General features: G+C 31.3%; 1 long non-coding RNA gene across 6 annotated transcripts; it reads left to right on the plus strand.

The window, feature by feature from the left end:
- Nucleotides 1–15,610: 15,610 nt before the first annotated feature.
- Nucleotides 15,611–20,955, plus strand: LOC107902515 (uncharacterized). Of its 6 annotated transcripts, XR_001685612.2 has the most exons (7): nucleotides 15,612–16,092; nucleotides 16,288–16,342; nucleotides 17,149–17,218; nucleotides 18,084–18,289; nucleotides 18,703–18,769; nucleotides 18,888–18,946; nucleotides 20,722–20,955. It is a non-coding gene; the product is annotated as an uncharacterized lncRNA (long non-coding RNA). The 6 variants fall into 6 exon arrangements; XR_001685609.2 differs by having other exon boundaries at nucleotides 15,611–16,342; nucleotides 17,149–17,994; XR_001685608.2 differs by having other exon boundaries at nucleotides 15,611–16,092; nucleotides 17,149–18,289.
- Nucleotides 20,956–21,485: the final 530 nt, after the last annotated feature.

Consider the following 21,485-nt stretch of genomic DNA (forward strand, 5'->3'; position numbering starts at 1 on the left):
AGATTCGTAGTTTTCTGGGTCTAGTGGGATATTATCAACGGTTTATCGATGGGTTCTCTCTGATTGTAGCTCCATTGACTAATTTTCTGCATAAGGGTGTTCCATTTATCTGGATGCAGTAATCGAGCTTTGAGAAGTTTATGTCTGTTCTGACTCAGGCTCTTATTTTGATATAGCCTAAATCTGGTAAGGAATTTTTGGTTTACAGTAATGCTTTGCATGTTGGTTTGGGTTGTATTCTGATGCAGGGTAGTAAGGTTGTGACTTATGTGTCCCGTCAGCTTAAAACACACGAGGGGAACTACCCGACGCATGATCTTGAGTTGGCTGTAGTAGTCTTTGCGTTAAAAATTTGGAGGCACTATCTTTATGGTAAGAGGTGTATCATCTACACTGATCACAAGAGCCTCAAGTACCTCCTTACTCAGAAGGAGTTGAATCTTAGGCAGCACCGATGAATTGAGTTGCTCAAAGATTATGACTACACAATAGAGTATCATTCCGATAAGGTCAATGTGGTGGCTGATGCTCTAAGTCATAGAGTGATGACTGATCTGAGAGCGATATTTTCTCGTCTTAGTCTATTTGATGATGGGGGTTTGTTGACTGAGCTGCAAATTAAGCAGACTTGGATAGATCAGATTCAAGATAAGCAATTGGGGGATGAGTCTCTGAGTTTACGGTTCTGTCAAATTGAAGGTGGTAGTACTTCAGATTTTGGGCTGAATAAGGATGGGGTTCTGTGTTTTCGAGGTCAGATTTATTTGTTGAACGATTTTTGTTTGAGACAGTCGATTCTGAGAGAGGCACATAGTAGCCCTTATGCTATGCATCCCGGTGGTAATAAGATGTACCACGATCTATGTGAACTGTATTGGTGGCCGGGTTTAAAGTGTGAGGTTCCTGACTTTGTTGCTCGCTGTCTGACATGCCAACAAGTTAAGACTGAACACCAGTTGCCTTTGGGTTTTTTGCAGCCAGTTAAGATTCCCTTATGGAAATGGGAACAAGTAACGATGGACTTCGTTAGTGGGTTTCCCTTGACACCCACTAAGAAGGATTTTCTTTGGGTCATCATGGATTGATTGATCAAGTTCGCTCATTTCATTCCTGTTCGGACAGACTACTCTCTACAAAATTTGGCAAAGCTTTATATTTCTAAGATAGTAAGACTGCATAGGGTTCCTGTGTCGATTATTTTTTATAGGGATCCTCGTTTCACATCTCGGTTCTAGAAGAAATTACACGAGGCTCTGGGTTCAAGATTGGACTTCAGTACTGCGTTTTATCCTCAGACAGATGGTAAATTTGATAGTGTGATTCAGAGACTGGAGGATATGTTTTGGAGTTGTGTGATTGATTTTCGAGGTAGTTGGGAGGAGTATCTGCCGCTAGCTGAGTTCGCCTACAATAACAGCTTCCAGGTTAGCATTCATATGGCACCTTTCAAAAACATTTTGTAATATGGTATCTTTATATTTATAATTAATTCATATAAATTTTGTAATAATAAAATTTATATATTTATTAAATTATTTTAAACTTAGAGTTATATATTTATATAATAATGATAAAAAAATTGTTGCTCAACTATAGATTTAACCTTCAATACATATTTTGATAAATTGGTGTTTTTTTCAATATGTTGGAACATTTTCAAATATTTATAGTGTTCCAATAACTATAAATGAATGGGTGTAATTAATTGAAGGATAAATCTTTTGGTCATTTGTCAAAAGTTATATCTTTTGATTTTTGAAAAAGAATTATAACTATTCAAATAATATTATTTGAATAGTTATAATATTAAATAAATAATTATATGTTTTTTAAAGACATTATTATTCAAAAAGACACCAATTGAAAGATGTCTCTATGAAGAGATATGAAAATTCCTATAAGTAGGAATGAGAATTCATTTGGAAATCACACCATTAAGTTCTAAAAGTTCTTTCTATCATTCCTCATTTTCTAATATTATTAGATTGTTCTATAAAGAGTTACTGTAGAAATTCTTTGTAGAAATTGAGTTTCTTGTTATTCATTACTCAGTGCTTAGTGGACTATTCTTGTCAGTGCAAAACGTAAATAGTCATTGGCTTCATTGTATCCTTGATGTTAATTTTCTTGAAACTCTTTTGCACACCAATATAGGTGAGGGTTAATATAACCTTAAAGATAGTGACTTGATATACGCCTTAGAGCCTTGTCCAATTTCTTCATTTTCTATTCGAGTTTCGTTCATGTGTTTGAGATTTTCCTCAACAGAAATTTGTAATAACAATTTTAAGGTTATATAATTCATGATGACTACTACAAAACATGAAAGTGGAACACTAAGGGAGTTGGATTCCAACTTTATCAAACTTGATCATTTTGATGGTGGCAATTTCTGATGATAGCAGAAAAAGATGCACTTCTTATTAACAAAATTAAAGATTGCCTATGTTTTGGATACACCAAGACCAGAAGAGAATGAAAATGAATTTGTTGTTGTAACCCGAGAAAGGAAAAAATGGGACAATGCTAATTACATGTGCATAGAGCACATATTGAATGGTTTATCCGATGGTTTGTTCGACACCTTCCAAAACAAGGTCACCGTTAAAGAATTATGAGACAAATTAGAGACAAGATACAAGACCGAAGATGCTACAAGTAAGAAATTTCTTGTCAGTCGTTTCAATAGTTATCAAATGGTTGATGGTCATTCTGTTATGAAACAATTTCGTGATATTGACAAGTTGAATTAATTTAAGTAATATGATATGAAAATAGATGAAATGATTGTTGTATCCTCCATAATAGATAAACTTCCTTTATCTTGAAAAGACTTTAAAAAAAGTCTAAAACATAAAGAGGAAATATCTCTTGAGGCTTTGGCAAATATCTCTTAAGGCTTTGGCAAATCATCTTTGTATTAAAGAAGAATATTGAAAGCAAGATTAGAACCTAAATTCTAAAAATGCCAAAGTGCATGTTACGGAAGAAGTACAGACTACTAAACCATTCAAGAGAAAGTTCAAATAGACTGATAGAGCACCTAATTTCAAAAAGAAACAAAAGGGCTCATGCTATCATTGTGGTAAGTTGGGACATTTCGAGAATGAATGTCAATTTTTAAATAAGAAATCATCTTCTAAGGCTTATAATAACGAAAAATTCGTTGCAATGATATCTAAAATTAATATGGCACAAGATGATAATGCATGGTGGATTATATTAGAGCAACCAAACATGTGTGCAAAGACAAAATCATGTTCACAAAGTTTACACAATGTGAAAATGACAATGTCTTGTACATGGGAAATTCTTTCACAACAACAATCAAAGGCAAAGGGTCTGTTTAATTACAATTCACATCTGGAAAGGTTTAAACCTTGAATGATGTGCTTTATGTACCAGAAGTAAGAAGAATTTTGTGTTTGGAAGTCTGTTGAATGAGTTTTGTTTCAAACTTATTTTTGAGGCAGATAAGTTTATTTTGTCTAAAGGAGGAATTTTTGTAGGGAAAGGATATATGTATAAAGCATGTTCAAACTCAATATTATTAATAAGATTAAAAATACTATTTCTGCTGATATGGTTGAATCTTCTTGTTTATGGGTCATTTGAATTATAGAAAATTGAACATGTATAAGTTAGATTTAATTCCTATTTTTAATAATAATATTGAAAATGCAATACATGTATGTTGACTAAAATTATAAGAAACGATTTCCCTAAAGTTAAAAGAAATACAAAGTTGCTTGATTTGATACATGGTGATTTATGTGACATACATAATACTCCTACATTAGGTGGAAAGAAATATTTTGTTACTTTTATTGATGATTGTTCTAGTTATTGTTATGTTTATTTATTGCATTCAAAAGGTGAAGCGCTTGATAAATTTAAAGTTTGTAAATCTAAAGTTGAACTTCAGTGTGAATCATTTATCAAGTGCTTAAGAGCGGATAGAGGTGGAGAATACTATAATCCAAGTTATTTTGAATCCACTGGGATTATCCATAAAGTTTCAGCCCCTTACACACCACAACAAAATGGTGTAGCTGAAAGGAAAACTATAATCTTGATTGAATTGGTAAATTCAATGTTATCATATTCAGGGCTTGGACAAGGTTTTTGGGGAGAAGCTGTTCTAATAGCTTGTCATATATTGAATAGAGTTCCTAATGAAAAAAACTAAAATAACCTTTATGAACAATGGAAGAAAAGGAAACCAAACCTTAATTATTTGAAGGTTTGGGACTGTAAAGCTATTGTCAAAGTTCTAACACCTAAACGTAAAAATTTAGGTGAAAGAGGAATTGAATGCATATTTACAGGATATGCACATAATACCAAGGCATATAGGTTCATGGTAATTGAACCAAATGATTCAATTTCAATTAATACTGTTATTGAATCAAGAGACGTTATTTTTGATGAAAATAGATTTCATTCTATTTGAAGACAATTATAACCACAACAATTGATTCATTCGTCAAATGAGAATGAGATTCCATTGGAACAAATTGATAAAAATGATGAATCCTATCAAGAATTAAGAAGAAGTAAAAAGATTAAAAAAATTAAAGATTTTGGACCAAATTTCATTATGTTTCTTGCAGAAGGAAAATGTGAAAGTATATGCAATAAGATACCTTATTATTGTAATATAGAATCTAATCTTATTACATTTGAAGAGACAATGAAATCTTAAGGCTCTGCTTTTTGGAAAGAAGCAATAAATGATGAGATGGATACAATAATGAGAAATTAAACTTGGATCTTAGTTGATCTTCCACTGGGTTCCAAACCAATAGGCTGTAAATGGATTTTCAAAAGGAAAATGAAGGTCGATGGAATCATTGATAAATTTAAAGCAAGGTTAGTAGCCAAAGGCTTTACACAGAAATAAGGTATTGATTACTTTGATACCTATGCTCCAGTAGCAAGAATTGCCACAATTAGACTATGAATATTACTTATTTGGTTTTTCATCAAATTGGTGTTAAAATTGCATTTTTAAATGGTGAATTAGAAGAGGAAGTGTACATGGAACAACCAGAAGGATTTGTTGTTCCACGATAAAAGTATAAGGTATGTAAGTTTTTTAAATCTCTATATGGACTTAAACAAGCACCAAAGCAATGACATTGAAAGTTTGATAATGTTTTTTTAGCTAATGGCTATAAAATAAATGAATCCGATAGGTGCATATACAGAAAATTTGAAAATTGAAAAGGTGACATAATTTGCTTATATGTAGATGGCATGCTCATTTTTGGCACGAATTTGGAACAAATAGAAAACACAAAAAAATTCTTGTCAAACAATTTTGCTATGAAGGATATGAGTGTAATAGATGTTATTCTTTGGATTAAAATAACTCGAAAGCAAAGCACTATAGCTTTATCACAATCACATTACACTGAAAAATGCTTAAAAAGTTTGTTCTTTTCAATTGTATATCAGCATCTACACCTATGGATCCTCAAATAAAATTAGTATCTAATGTTGGTAGGAAAATTGATCAATTGAAATATACAAGTCTAATTGGTTGTCTTATGTACATAATGACTTGTACAAGACCAGATATTGCATATGCTATTGGAAAATTGAGTAGGTATACAAGTAATCCAAGTAGTTTGCATTGGCAAGCTTTGAATAGAGTACTTAGGTAGTTAAAGAAAATTGTTAACTATGGATTGTGTTATAATGGATATCCTTTAGTTTTAGAAAGTATTCGGATGCTAGTTGGGTTACAAGTTTGGAAGATCATGCATCTACTAGTGGACGGATCTTAATTCTTGGTGGATGAGCCATTTCTTAGGGTTCCTAGAAACAAACATGTATTATTGATTCCACCATGGCAACAGAATTTATTGCATTAATCGCTGCATCTAAAGAAGCAAAATGGTTAAGAAATTTGCTTAATGATGTACCTCTATTGCCTAAACCAATTTCACCTATTTCTATCCATTGTGATAGTGAGGCTACTCTAGCAAAGACACATAGCCAAATATATAATGGAAAGTCTAGACACATTGGATTAAGACATAGCTATGTCCGACGATTAATCTCTGATGGAGTGATCATTATTAATTATGTGAGGTCAAGTGAAAATTTGGCAGATCCTTTGACAAAAAGTCTTGATAAAGATACAGTTAAAAAAGACCTCAAAATGGATGGGACTCAAGCCCATTAATTAGAGTCACCCATGATGAAAACTCGACTCAACGTTTGGTATAATGTCAAGTCTTGACTTCAATGAGACAAAGTACATCATTAGTATGTGACTGTTAGCACTATAAATAAATCCATCCTAAGATTAAAGTGCTAGGTACCCGTAAAGATAAGGGAAGGATGAGTAATGTACTCTTAATAGACCTATAACATAAATATATTAGAGTGTTATAATTATGAGAACATTCTTGATGAGATCTACCTATGTGAGTGGAAGTGTAGTTGTTTCTAGGAGCTCAAGTGCTTGGCTTTGACAATACTCATTAAAAGAGGACACAAACACATGACCATAATAGTGTCCCTAAATACTATGCATTGACCGATGTTGAAATCATTGTGTGAGATGTGTTTAGTTAATCAAATTGAATAGTTGGTTCAAAGCTTAGTCTACCATCCAATTTCGATTAACTTTAACATATTTTCATTAAGTGAAGGTTCAATCGTAAGACACCTTCATTTATAGAAATTGATTTCCAAGAATATCAAAATCTAAAATATTTTGAAAATGGGAGGAGAGTGTTGGAACATTTTCAAATATTTATAGTGTTCTAATAACTATAAATGAATGGGTGTAATTAATCGAAGGATAAATCTTTTGGTCATTGGTCAAAAGTTATATCTTTTGATTTTTGAAAAAGAATTATAACTATTCAAATAATATTATTTGAATAGTTATAATATTAAATAAATAATTATATGTTTTTTAGAGACATTATTATTCAAAAAGACACCAATTGAAAGATGTTTCTATGAAGAGATATGAAAATTCCTATAAGTAGGAATGAGAATTCATTTGGAAATCACACCAATAAGTTCTAAAAGTTCTTTCTATCATTCCTAATATTCTAATATTATTAGATTGTTCTATAAAGAGTTACTGTAGAAATTCTTTGTAAAAATTGAGTTTCTTGTTATTCATTACTCAGTCCTTAGTGGACTATTCTTGTCAGTGCAAAATGCAAATAGCCATTGGATTGGCTTCATTGTATCATCGAGGTTAATTTGCTTGAAACTCTTTTGCACACCGAATATAGGTGGAGGCGAATATAACCTTAAAGATAGTGGCTTGATACACGCCTTAGAGCCTTGTCCTATTTTTTCATTTTCTATTCGAGTTCTATTTGTATGTTCAAGATTTTCCTCAATGGAGATTTGCGTTAACACAATATATTAGCACACTTAAGTTGGATGTGACCATATCCCTATCATTCATGTCATTGAATATCTTTATTAATTTATTTCCTTGGGCCTTTTAGTATTGTTGTTTGACTTACCAAGCATGGGTAGCCTAGAGATCCAATTGTCTTCCTTGGCTCAGCAGTTCAATAACAAAATCTTCACCAAATTCGTCTATTGTCTTGCTTTGATACCATTTAAAGCATTGAATTGCTATGTAAGATGTTAACGTGAGTTGCAACTTAGTGTAACTTTTTTCACACTATTTGTGTAATATTCCGAATTAAGGCCTAATCGGAATAGTATTTTAGGACCACAAATTCGAGATATAAGTAATTATTTTATTATCATTTTAAGGTCTATGGTATGATTTCATGATTGTGTGAAAATTTCGTTTAGAAATTTTATCGATAGAGGGTCCAATTTGATATTTAGGACTAAATTGCAAAATTTGTAAAATGTGTGTTCTAGTTCACAAAGGTACTAAGTACTTGTGAGTAATGGGTTTTTAAAGTGGAGGTCCTTGGATAGTAATTAAACCATTATACTAATTTGGACAAAAATACCTAAAGGAAGATAAAACACCATAGTTTTTAATTAAGGGCATTTTGGTCATTTAGTTATTAAAATGAATTAAAAACAAAATTAAAAGCCAATTTTTGTCCATCTTCAACTCCTTGGCCGAATTTCACATGAGGAAGACATATCTAGGATTTTTCAAGCTTCCAAGCTCGATTGTAAGTCCATTTTAGCCCCGTTTTTAATGTTCTTTACGTTTTTGGAGTCCTGATAACTTAATTAAGCTTATACTAGCAATAATTTAACCTAGGGTTTATATTTGGAAAAATATCCATAGGTGAAATTGTTTATTTTGATGTTTTATGATAGAATATGAAGCTTGAAATTGTGTTAAACAACTTTTGCTAAGCGATTTTACGTGAAAACGAGTAAAATGACAGAATCGGTAAAAATACCTAATGTTCATAAGTACACGTTAGAGTGAGAATTTGATGTTTCCATAGAAGGGAAAAATGATCAACATGTCGTAAAACATAAGAAAATAGGATGAAGTTTAATTTCTGAGCCTTGGGAAAAAAGTGTAAATAAGTAAAAGTTTAAGGGCAAAAATGCAATTTTTCCAAAGTTTGAATCAATGACTGTTTTAATAAATGTGAGTGTTAAATAAGCTAAATTTTTTATTTTAGATCAAGAGAAACAAGATTCAAGTCGTGATCGAGGGAAAAATAAAGTTTACAAGGAATAGGCTCGATTTCTAACATTTTGTACCGAGGTAAGTTCAGGTGTAAATGTAGTAACATAATTATCATTTTAAGTAATTTAATGTTATTTATATGATATGATGATTATTATCATGAAATATTATGCTTTGTGGATTATTATTTAGTAATATGCAAATTATATGAGCTACTTGATAAATATAAAATGCTACCAAGTATCGGTTCCGACATTCCGTGGAAAACAGCAAAGATGTGTGATTGAGGAAAATCCCGTTTGAACCTTGGGAATAGATTAGGATACAAGTGACATGTCACCGGGATATTTGAGTTCCGAGCTCGTTGAGTTGAGTCCGAGTTCGTAAGATGTAGCTAGGCATCCGAACTCATTGAGTTGAGTTTGAGTTCACTTATGGATGCGAACGCCCAAGCTCATTGAGTTGAGTCTGAGTTTGCTTATGGGCGGGTTACATGGTAGCTTGGCTACATAATTTCCGCAGCCTATTGAGTTTGTCTAGCTACAGGTATGGAATTTATGTGCATGCAATCCTCGTATCCAAATTATATTCCAATGTGTTCAACGGGTGAATCTTAAGTGAATAAGGAGAATACTTAAGACGAAGGTGACATGTTGGTAAGTGTGGTGAATGAGAAAATTTGGACAGGTATGCGCTTAAACCCTCGGGTTGAGAGCTTGGTATGATGAAATCGTGGTAAGATAGTAAATACAAATGTAACATGAATGTCTTGGTGTTATTTATACAAATGATGTTTTATATTGGATTGCATGATTATGTTACTTGCTATTTACATGTGAACTTACTAAGCATTTATGCTTACTCCCTCCTTTCCATTCTTTGTAGTTTTGATAAGCCAGCTCGGAAATTAAGAACGGTCAGAGGCTCGCTCACACTATCCATGGACCATTTTGGTATAGTGGCTTGTATATTTTGAGTATGGCATGTATAACATTATAATCATTTTGTGTATATGATATTATGATATGGCTATTGGGTGGTAAGGAAATGTTTGGTAATGATTAGCCATTGGAATGGCTAATCAAGACCATATTTGGTGTTATGTATACTTAATGTGCTATCTAATCCATGGAAATTCATAAAAAGGTGAAATTTGCTATAAAACAGTATTGAACAACAGCAATGACGTGAGTTTGAAAAATCACTAAAAATAATATAGACAGAATTAGATAATGAATAAATATGAAATTTAAGCTTATTGAGTATATTTTCATATGAAAGAAACAAAACAGGTAAATGAGTTGTATTTTATGAGAAATTTGAGTTTTTTTGGAATAGGGTTAGAGCAATTTCTGAATCATCTGTTCTGACTTTATAAATTCACTAAAAATTGTACAAAAATAATTAGGAGTCATAATTTATATGTATAGATTACTTATTGAGTATAATTTTAATAGAAACAAATGGTATAGTCATATGAATTCTTTAAAGAAAGAAAAGTGATTCGTAGTGAACATAGGTCAAAGCAGTCAAACACTGAAATAGGGGAAATTTTAACTAATAAACTGTACTAATTGGCCCTACCAAAAATTCTGAAAAAAAATTACTAAATAGATATATGAATCTATTTTTAGGGAAAATTTATGGATTTTAATTTTGAGTTTTGTAACTCGAGATGTGATTTTTTTAGCGATTGTGATGCAGGTGGGCAATTTATTACGAAAGGTGAAATAAATTGTTTGAAATTGTTTAAGTGATAATTTAAGTCTGTCAACGCCTCGTGCTCGACTCCGACGATGGTCTCGGGTAAGGGGGTGTTACAATTTGGATCCAAATCCTACATACATGGACTTTTCTCGGAGAATAACTGATTACAATTTCATAGTACAAGAGTTGATTTAAGTTCAACCTCACTCACACTAATTGCAATCACAGACCCAAACAATTATAATCATTAAACTTTCTCTACTAAAACTTTCCCTAATGAAAGCTTAGTACAACTTACTAAGCCAGTTTGATTACACTCAAATTGCACTCACTAATGTTCCTTACAACAAACAGATTCAAAATGGTAAAATGCGTTTTCAATGTATAGGCACATAATATTTGTGAATAGAACTAGTGTGATTAAAATATATCTTTAAAATTTCACTTTAACCAAAGTGCATATTATGGATTATGATTTTTGATACAAGTATTCAACAAGGAAAATAAGGAGGAAGACACGGAGGAGAAGGTGGTAGAGAGGAGTTTGGTTCACCTATTTTTGGGCAGAACATAAGTTTATTTTTTTTAATTGAGTCATTGCGATATTTATAACAGTAAATAAGAACTGAAATTATATTTGTGCTTTGTACGAGGCGGTTAAGTCGATCTTGACTTTCTATCAAATGACCTTCCTTGCTATTCTCGAACCACAAACTAGTTTGAGTGTAGGCTTAAAGTATCACAAACCAATTGCATAGAATGAAAACTTTATTAACTTCAATAGAAAAGTTATTTCTCTCTATAACTGGAATTATGTGTTTTTCCCAGAAAATAGAATTATGGCTCAAATAATTTGTAATTATTTCCTTACTTTTCGTCTATTAATTATAACATTATTTAGTCATGAAGTCATTCTACTAAAGTATCATGACTGAGCTCCCCCTTATTATATATCATTATGAAAGCTACTTCTTAAGTGTTCGTCCAATAACCTTGTCATAAGTGTCACCTTTATAGGATATCCTTGATCTCTTTGGAATAAATTCATTCTCCTAATATGATTCTATTTTGTCTCATGGTAACCATTACATCATGCAACATCACGCAAAAGTCATATACCCAACGCACTAACTTTCAATTTCTTATCTATTTGAACTTGGCCTTTCCTTTACGTCAAAGTATACGAGTCATGTATACATAGTCCATCATTTGTTTAGGATTAAGGTACGTCACACTGTGAATTCACAAGTGAATAAATTCATAAATGGCTTTAGGATCTATTCTATTTGAATCTTGTCCGATGTACTGTTAATCTAGTTAGTCACAGCTATACCTCTATCTTCTAGAGTCATTCGCTCTGATACCCAAGATAATGTATCTCTCCAAGTAGACTTGATAGACGACATATTAGTCTTTTAATCGATTTGCTCAATTCCAATTAGACTAAGGATGTGTTTAGATTATCTACTAATATAAGTTCTCTTTTTGTATTATGATCTAATCATGTAATACCGCTTAGTATTAGTTAAACATTAGATACTCAATGAGCCAATATTTTCTTTCATTTTGCTTCGCGTGAAATAATCGTTAAGAACAATATACAAAGATATTAATGATATTGATGGATATTTTATTAAACCGATTTGTTTTAAAAATTAAAAGTACATATAGAAAAAATGATTACATTAAGGGCACTAGATCCCAACAGAGAAACAACATTCAGGAGCTACGTAATGCCCTCAACTTGATCTGATTCGTCGGACTTGGATCTTAGGTGTTACATTTTTCATTACACTTTCACTGGCTATAAAAATTTTACAACTCAATTTGGATAATCTCCTAACTAAATTTACATCTAAAACACAATATATAATTACATTGACCATAACGGGTTTTACATGTTGATAGTATAACTTAATTACAAAATTCTAATCATTTACTTCTATGTGTTGTTGTTTTCTTAACCATAATATTAGCATGGTCTGTGTTCACCCCTGAGACTTATAATCAGATTCTCATCTTGTGTATTTTATCATCATCAATTCTCAAACACGCCATCCAATCTTGCTTTGTATGCATAACAGCTCATCTCACCTGTAACATCCCAAATTAGGGTCTAGTAAGAATAGTGGTTTTGAGACCTAAAATCCAAAATGAAAATAATTATTTTATGATTATTTTGAGGTTTATGATGTGTTTGCATGATTTTTTGAAACTTTCATGAAGAAATTTTATGAGTAAGGTGTCTAATTTGGATTTTAGGACTAAATTGAATAAAATGCAAAATAGGAGTTTTAGAAGCTTTAAGCATGAAATTGTCATGGATTGTTAATTAGAAGGTCTTAAAAAGTAATTTGACAAAATTTTATATTTTTGGACAAAAATGGGTATGAATAGGAAAAATTAGAAAGAAAGGCATTAAAGGCATTTTAGTCATTTTGTTAATAAATGAATTAAAAGGGAAAATCAAGCCAAAATATATTCATCTTCTCCATGCTTGTGTTGAATTTGAAGAGTCAGCATAGCTAGGGTTTCTTCAACTTTTCAAGCTTGAAAATAATTCAATCCTAGCCCCGTTTTTAATGTTCTTTGCATATTTGAAATCATTGAAACATGATTTAGCCATTTCTACCCTTTACTTGAACTAGGGTTTATGTTTAAAAATTGACCCGTGTGTGTCATGCATGTATTTTGATGATTAATGGAGGAATATGGAAGTTTGGTGTTAGATGAACATCTTTTTCTAAGTGATTTTTCATAAAAACACCTAAAAGGACTTGTTTGTAAAACATGTAAAAATAGGTATTAAAAATATGATTTGATGAAAAATGTAGGCTACTATAAGGGGAATATGAATCAGCTAGGCTTGGGTAACAAAGAAATTGGACACATTTCATTTTACGAGCTTAGGGATAAAAATGTAAATATGTAAAAGTTTAGGGGTAAACTTGTAATTTTGAAAAAGTATGATTTATGGAATGATCTTAATAATGTGATAATTAAATAAATGAAATTTGCTACTATAGATCAAGAAAAATGAAGTCCAGACCTAAACCGAGGAAAGAACAAGGTTGTGGACTAAATCGAATAGTTAGCTACATTTTTGTACCGAGGTAAGTTTGTGTGTAATTGATACAGCATTTTAGGGTTTTTTACCCCAATATTATAAAAAAAATTATACACGAAAATGGGTTGTCAGTCAGATTAATTATGAAAATGGTATTTTTTTAGGTCACGCCTACCTGACAGTCGTAACCTATTTTTTTAATATTATTTTTTTCGTTTAAAAAATTATTATTATATTATTTTTTTGGGTTATTTTAGAACCCGGATATATGTACGGGAACATACATACATGTTGCGCCTATCTGACAGGCTCAACTAGTTATTTTAATAATGCATACTTTATCCAGATGAAGTATGTATTAGCAGATTCACTAATATGATTATATATATAGATATTTACGCATGTATCACATTACAAAAACAAAAATTTAAATACTTATACCTAATAAAATATGTATCTCATTACAATAATAGTATTTTCCAAATAACATATTGTTTTATAATTTTATTTCTTATTTAATATTTTAATTTAATTTTATAATGCATACTTTATCTTGATGAAGTATGTATTAGTAGATTCACTAATATGATTATATATATATAGATTTAAGGTCCCCATAAAGTTTTTTTTTCCCATGAGTGATATGACTCATGCATAAAGAAAATATGGGCAACATGCAGGGGTAGCAAAAGCAACGGCAGCAGCAGTAGCAGCCAAAAGCACACTACAGGAAAATAGGGCTTTAGCAGCATTTTATCAAAAAATGCCGCAAAAATTGTAAAACACAGAGCAATAGCGGCATTTTTTGGTAAAACGCCGCTAAAAACTAGAGCATTAGCGGCGCTTTTGGTAAAACGTCGCTAAAAACCAGAGCATTAGCTGTGCTTTTGGTAAAACGCCGCTAAAAACCAGAGCATTAGCGGCGTTTTTTGTAAAACGCCGCTAAAAACTAGAGCATTAGCGGCGCTTTCGGTAAAACACTGCTAAAAGTCATATAACCCCTACAACCCTAAACCCCCAAAAAAATTATAAACACTAATCTATAACCCCTAAAACACTAAACCCCTAAACCTTAAAAAACCTTAAACACTAAACTATTACCCTTAAAACCCTAAACATCAAAAAACATCATATGGATGTTAATGTGTATATACATAGTTATTAATGTAAAAGTTTATGTTCATAATATATTATGGAAGCAATACTTAATATTGATTAAAATTTTTTTGGGTTTAGGGTTTAATATTTAAGGTTTAAGGTCTATAGTTTAGGGTTTTATGGTTTAACGTTTAATGACCATGGGTATATAGTATGTTAATCTCAAGTGAATCATATTCAATAATTAAATCCTAAACCCTATAATTAATTATTGTTATCGATAATAGATATCTTGATTTTGATAAAAAAATAGTTTTTATATATCATAAGGTGTTATATTGTTTAATGGATTGAAGGGATATTTTGTGGAATATGTTTTAAATGATAAGTTTACCTTTAAATTTTATTAATAGTTTTTTATTTATACTATTTTAATATTTATTTATACTGATTAATTAAAATATATATTTATTTATACGAACAAAAATCCTCTGCAGTCATTTGTGTCTCCACGTTTTTAATTGTAACTCATTTTCTTTTTATAAAATAGTGAATTTTCCTTTATTCGTAAATCAATCTTCTTATTAAAAAGTTGCAACTCTTTTTTTTTGTTTGTTTCTAAATAAGTGTTGTTTTTGTTCCAACTTGTTTTATAGAGTGTTTTTTTTATTCTTTTAAGGTTGATGGTTTATGTTTTATGATTTAGGGTTTGGAGACTATAATTAAGGGTTTAAGGTTTAAATTAATTAGTATTTTTTAATTTATATATTAAATAATCTCTTATATAATTATAAAAGAGATAATATTAATTTTAATATTTTAAAATTATAACAAATTATTTATTGAAAAAAAAGTAACAAGTGATATGAATAGGTAATTATCTATTTTAGATAGGACCAAATTATAACAAATTAAATAAGGTATTATTTTTATGCTTTAATGAGTTAGCGGTGCTAGCATATAAACGCCACAATAGACCACCTTTAGCGGCGTTTTAACGCCGTAAAAAAATTTAATTGAATTTAAACGTTCCCATTTCAAGGAGTGGAATTAGCGGCGTTTTGATATAAACGCCACAACTGTCATTTTTTTTTTACCAAAACTCCATCCTTTTAGGTTCATCCAATTTATTCCAAGTGCTCCCGATAGCTGTTCTTCTTCCCCTTAACAAAATTTCCCCAATTCCCTCTTTTCTCCTTTAATCTCTAAATTTTTATCCCCAAGTTCCCAACCCATTTGCCACCTAGTGCATCTCGCTCGACTAACCCCTCTGCTGCGTCGCCATCGCCCTCGGTCTCTACTGCCATAGCCAATCAGTAAAAGGGCTCGATAGTTTGGTTTCTATTGTTGCTTCTAGGTCTGGAAAAGGGCTCCCAATTATCGTTATTACACCCTAATTATTTTTGTTCATTTAGTTGAAGAGTCTTTTCTTGTTCGTCCATTATCATCTTCCTCCTACCATCATCCCCCTTCTCTCCCTCTCGCGTGTCTGCATATCAGTTTCTTTTTCTTCTCTTTTCATCTCAGTTCTCACCTGCCGCTGTGTCTGCTGGTTTTTTCCGAACCTGACGAGTCCGGGTAACGAAGATTGTGAATTAGAGTTAGTGCTCAAACAACTTTGCATTATTGTTAACGCACCAAATTATGTTCCATTGGATGCTTTAGTTGTTATTTAGTTTCTATTTGAATGTAGCTGTCTTAAATTTTGAACAATTATTGGAGCTAATGTTTGACCCTTAATTTCTTCATTGTCTTTGTTTTTTTTAACTTGATCAATGTTCTTGTTTCGTTTAAGATGCCCTTAAATCAATGGATCAGAAACGGGTTCATGATTTCCTTTTAGATATAAGGTAATGCAGGTTCGGATTTTTAATCCTTTTTCTCATTTATTTTTCTAAATTTGTATAATAATATTCTGATTTGAATATTATAGTTATTGTCTATTACAGATACAAATCTTTCTTTGAATTTGTTTACTTTTTATGCAAATAATCTATTAAAAATGTATGACTTATTAAATTCAAATATTTTATTATGCAAATTTTATTGTCGTTGCTTATGTCTGGGTACATTTTCATGTTGACTAAATATTTGAGATATGGCTTAACTCAAGACTGTTTTTTTGTATCCATTTAATCTGCAAGTTCACTTAGAGAAACATTAGCTTTAAATTTGCGTCGCAACGTTCATGTTTATGGTGTTGAAATAGACAATGTATAATAACTTATGGTCCCATTGCCTACTGACTTGTACAAGTATTTGGATGTTCTTAGGTTTTTTCTTGTTGCTATTACTTGCTATTGCTATGATCTTTTATTTTCGGGTCAGCCTCACATAGTTGTATCTGTGTCATGTTTAAGTTCACGTAAAAGACTAGAAGCCATTAGGCTGCAACTTAGTTAATGATACACTTGCAGTTGCATTGTTGTGTTGAGACTTTAAGTCGATGTGTTTTATCTATTTTAATCTGAAAATTTGTTGGGATAAACATTAGTTTTAAATATCCAGTTGCCTGCAGATTAGCGCAAGGTCCAGGTAGCTCCAGTGAGGAAGCTGTTTCATAGGGTTGCTTTAAGAATTTAAATTCTATGTTCATACCTTGTAGTTTGTTCTTTATAAAGACATCTAGTTTTATCTACTTTGTTTGGTTTTACAGGGTGATGCCGATAGCGCTCTTGACAGGCTTTGGCAGAAGAAGAAAGCCAAAGTCAAACAGTAGTAGTCGGGTACCTTTTTATTACCGGTCTCTGAACTCGAGAGGGAAAATTCTTGGCACTGACTATTAAATTCTAGTTTGTTTAGGTAGATAAAGTTGAAAGTTGTTTTTGTCCAATTGTTGATGTTTAGTCTCTTGCATTAGATATATACACACACACATACATACCAATGTCATGCTCATACTCAGTTTTTGATACTCACATCTAAATCTATGATAATATTCTTACACTCGTAGAACTACGGTCTTTATATGTGACATGAATATATTTTTTGGTTAAATCTTTTCAATTTCTAACTTGATATGATCTTCCAGTGATGTAAAGACTACTATGAATATATTTGTTGGCCATTTTTGCCTAAAACAATGTTGAGAAACTGTGTTAATCCATGAACAGTTTGATATCTGCTTAAAGCTGTTATAAAAAGTTTTGCTGCTGCTGTCATAAACAGTCTTATATAGTATTTACAATCGGACTTTCCAGTCTTCTTACAATTTCCTTAGGCTTAGCATTTTTCCTCGTGGATGCAGAATAATAGATACTAATCTTAGGCTAAGTTATATTAAATATTAAAATTCATTTCTTTTTAATTTGCGTAAAGTAAGTATACAGATCAAGTTTAATGATTACCTCAGTGCTTTAGAGAGGTTTTGTATATTTAATTTAACATTTAAAAACTCCTCCAGATTGGTCTTAATTTGCTCAGTATGCTGATGGATATGCAGTTTCTCTCCAGATTGGTCTTAACTTATACTTGATCGAACATCAAATTTTAAGCTCGAGACGTAATCAAACTACTTGAGTTCTAGCTTGATTATTAAGCTTGCTTATAAATTTTTGCACTTAAGCTCAATTAAGTTTGTTCATATTCAAGCTTGAGTTTGATTGAACAATTTTAAACTCGAGCTTTGGCTCGAGACATAATCGAGCTACTTGAGTTCAAGTTTGATTAAATTCATTCATATTCAAGCTTGAAGTTAGGTATATACTTGAAGCTAGAGAAAGAACAAGGGTGAAGCTAGATTTAACGTTTGGATTGAAGCTTGGTGTTGAACCTACAGTTTAGGGAAGCTTATTAAGGTTAGTGTTCTCTTGAATTTTAGCATTCTTGCTGTAGTCTTTTTTTTCTGCTGTTTTTTCTTGCTGTAGTATTGTTGAATTTTGACAGTTTTTTCTGGAACTTGAAAAATTAATGACCTTGCGCTCATGCATTGTTTAAGTGAAATAATATTTGAGCTTCTAGATTATCAAACCCTTCCACCAAATTTATTCTTCCATTCCATGCTTTTATTGTATTTTAAAAACTTATATTTTTATCACTCCATTATAACTATGATTTTTATATTTAAATCCTTTAAAAAAAGAGATTGAAAGAAGTGGGTAACAAAATGTGATTTGAATCAATGTCTTCAAATTTTGAAATAAATCGAATATAATACTATGTTATATAAAATATAAGTATAATTTTATTTTTTGTGTTTATCCTTTACCAGGAAAGGTAGTAGAAGATATGGTGTTATTGAATGTGATCCACTAGTTCGCAAAGGACTTGAGAAAACTGTAAGTAGTCTTTAATAGATGGCACTTTACAAGCATTTCATTCATAAACTGTAACCTCCTTGAATAAATTTCTCTACTTGAAAGCATATGGATAAACTAATATCGCTTGTGCAAGCAGGCTAAGCACATGGTCATTCCTTATATGCTGATATTAGCGCCTCCACAAAACTGGATAGGGTATGTACTCAAGGTCCTATCTTTGTACAGTTTATTCCCTCTACTCATTCTGATATACTGACAGCTTGGTACAAAATTTTCCTGCTTATGCAAATATCTTCATATGTCAACTTGAAAAAGCTATATATATGATTATATTCCTACTTATGCAAATATCTTCATATGTCATCTATTAATTACGGTTCTTATTCAGGTCTTTCAAGTTTTTGAGGTGGTTATAACTCCTACATGTTTGATGCTGGAATATTTCTATATCGTTTCCAGTATTTGTAGTTAGCTACGATAGTTTAGTTTGATTATAATTGCCTGAACTTTGATTCTAGAATCAATTAGCTTTTGGGGATTTTATTTATGTCTTTAGTTTAAAGGAAAAGTGGTGTGGAAATTTTATGGAATTAAAATGCTTTGATTTGATGAAAAAGATGATACATTCAATCCTAACTGTAAAGCAAAAACCAAGCCTCTTTCTTGATACCTCAAAACTCTGCCATTAAACTATTTATAACACCTATATTCATTACTAAACCTTTGATATGACTATTGACACTTTTTTTTTCTTATCAAGCCTCATAAGAAGCTTGTTTATGTCTTGCTTTAATCTAGCTTAAACCTATTAAATCTCTTTCTCCTGATTGTTGACAGTCATTTATTGGATGCATGTTTGAAAGCATCAATAATGATTACTTTCGATAAATTTTAATTTGAAGTTATTGAAATAATCTCTTTTTCTTAAAACGCGAAGCTGTCTGTTGTGCAAAAAGCATGCATCCCGCCATTTTTTTTTAATATATATACATGTAAGGAATGTCCAAGTTGTATGTTTGTTGAGCACAAGGAATTTTTGCGTTATGAGTCATTTCCCCCCTTAGAACATCAAATCATTTTTAGATTTATTTACTTCCTTCAGGTTTTTGGTCACCTTAGCTTTAGAGTCTATAGGCTTTAAGTCATTTTCCTTGCCTTGCTATTTTTAGATTGTTGTTTTTTCTTTCTTATTTCTAGACATCATGTTCTATCATGGTTTTGGTTATTTTCTTTCTTAGCTGCTTTTGAAATGGGGAATTGGTGGAAAGATCCAATAGCATCATCTTCATTATCTTGGGACTTGGTCATGCATAAAGGTTTTTCTTGTTTTTCATTAAAGGCCCCTGCATCTTAATAGGATAATGGTTGTTTATTGTTGTTCAAAGCATGATGAAATAAACATGTTAGGCGTGGTTTAATACATTCTTGCTGACCTGTAAGGTTGTCCAAAACAAGACAAAATTTAGTTGTCTTTAAGATGTTCGAATGTGGTTGTTCAAATGGTTCCTCAAATTTTCCAAATGTGTCTTTAAGGTGCTCGAAAATGTCATATTAATGTTGTCCATATATGATTTTGAATGCAGGAAATTTGCAGCATTTAATTTCCTGCTTGAAGTTGATTAAACCATGTTGTAAATGCAAAACATTTATATGCTGTTCTCATGCTAAATTAACCATTAGTGAGCTTACAATTGATCTATTCGAATGTGTTAAATTCATTGTTCAATGTGATGTTATTTATGCCAATGTATTGAGTATATTAAGTTGTGCAATTTGATGTTATATGTGGCGTTAATGTTGACTTGTTAATTGCATATTTTATTTTTAATCTGATTTAGGGTTTTGAATTTAAAAGAACCTTATCTTAAGATAAGTTATCTACTTTCATAATAACTGGAATCTGATTCTATTATTTTGGTTGGTTCTTGCCTTCATATGTCATTCATTAACTTTTGTTTCTTTTTTCTCAGGTTTGAGTTTTTATTGGATGCATGGTTCAGGATTTGCTGAATCATGCATAGTGACGACTTGTTTGAGCTAAATGCTGATCTTAAAGTGTGCATTCTATCATTATTTTGTTCTATTTGTATTTTGATGATTACTGGTGTAGTATGATAAGTGATGTATTTTGTTTGATTGTTATTTATAAACTTTCTGTTTGGTGGGATATATATTTATATCATAGATATTATTCTTCTTTTCAATATTTTGATAATGAATTTTAATTTTTTTATATTTTTCATAACTTTTATAATATTTTATAATATTTTATTTTTTAAAATTTTATGACCTTTAGCGGCGTTTGTGGGAAAAGTGCCGTTAAAGGTCATGACCTTAGCGGCATTTTTTTAGATAAACGCCGCAAACATTAGCGGCGTTTCCTATAGCAGCGTCTTTTGCGGCGCTTGCAAAAACGCAACAAATAGTTTTAGCGGTGCTTAAAAGCGCCGCTAAAGGCCTAAAAAAACGCCGCTAAAAGTCAATTTTGCTGTAGTGTCAGCAGCAGTAACAGGAGCAGGTGGGGGGTGTTGCGCCTACCTGACAGGCTCGACCTATTTCGGGTATTTTTTACCTGTATAAAACCTGTATAAAACCCATATTTTTACACATATATTAATATAAATATTAAAATAATAATAGTAATAATTTTTTAAACAAAAAAAATTAATATTAAAAAAATGAGTTGCGCCTGTCAGGTAGGTGCGACCTAAAAAAAAGATACCATTTTTGTAAT

The sequence above is a fragment of the Gossypium hirsutum genome, chromosome A11 (assembly GCF_007990345.1).
Source record: "Gossypium hirsutum isolate 1008001.06 chromosome A11, Gossypium_hirsutum_v2.1, whole genome shotgun sequence".
Classification (NCBI taxonomy): domain Eukaryota; kingdom Viridiplantae; phylum Streptophyta; class Magnoliopsida; order Malvales; family Malvaceae; genus Gossypium; species Gossypium hirsutum.